We start from the raw sequence: 552 nt of genomic DNA on the forward strand, positions 1-552 counted from the left end.
AAATCCTTTCTCACACCCTCAGAGGGCACTGCTCTTCACAGTCTCTACCTTCTCCTCCACTCCCCAGCCACCTGGCACACCTGACCACACCAAGCCCAACTGGCTTTGCGGTCTGGTTTCTAGGGTTTTCCTCCGCTGTCTGGAAAGTCCTTCCCCTGACACCCTCAGGCTGTCTTCAGATCTCCACACAATCAGTGGTTCTTTGGAGACGGACAGGACTGGCTAAGGCTTTATCGCCCGGCATCTCACTCCATCACTACATTTCCTCAATAGCAGTTTCTCAGCCTCGGTATGTATTTTATTTTTAAATCCATTTATTTTCGGCTGTGCTGGGTCTTTGTTTCTGCCCGGGGCGCAGGGCTCCTCTCCAGTCGCGGGGCACAGGCTTCTCGCTGTACTGACCTCTCTTTTGCGGAGCCCAGGCTCTCGGGGCTCTGGGCTTCAGTAGTGGCGGCTCCCAGGCTCGGTGGTTGTGTCGCACGGCCTTAGTTGCTCCTGAGCCCTGGGATCTTCTCGGGTCAGGGATGGAACTCGTGTCCTCTCATTGGCAGG

The sequence above is a fragment of the Bison bison genome, unplaced genomic scaffold (assembly GCF_000754665.1).
Source record: "Bison bison bison isolate TAMUID 2011002044 unplaced genomic scaffold, Bison_UMD1.0 scf7180017862053, whole genome shotgun sequence".
In the NCBI taxonomy this organism is placed as follows: Eukaryota; Metazoa; Chordata; class Mammalia; order Artiodactyla; family Bovidae; genus Bison; species Bison bison.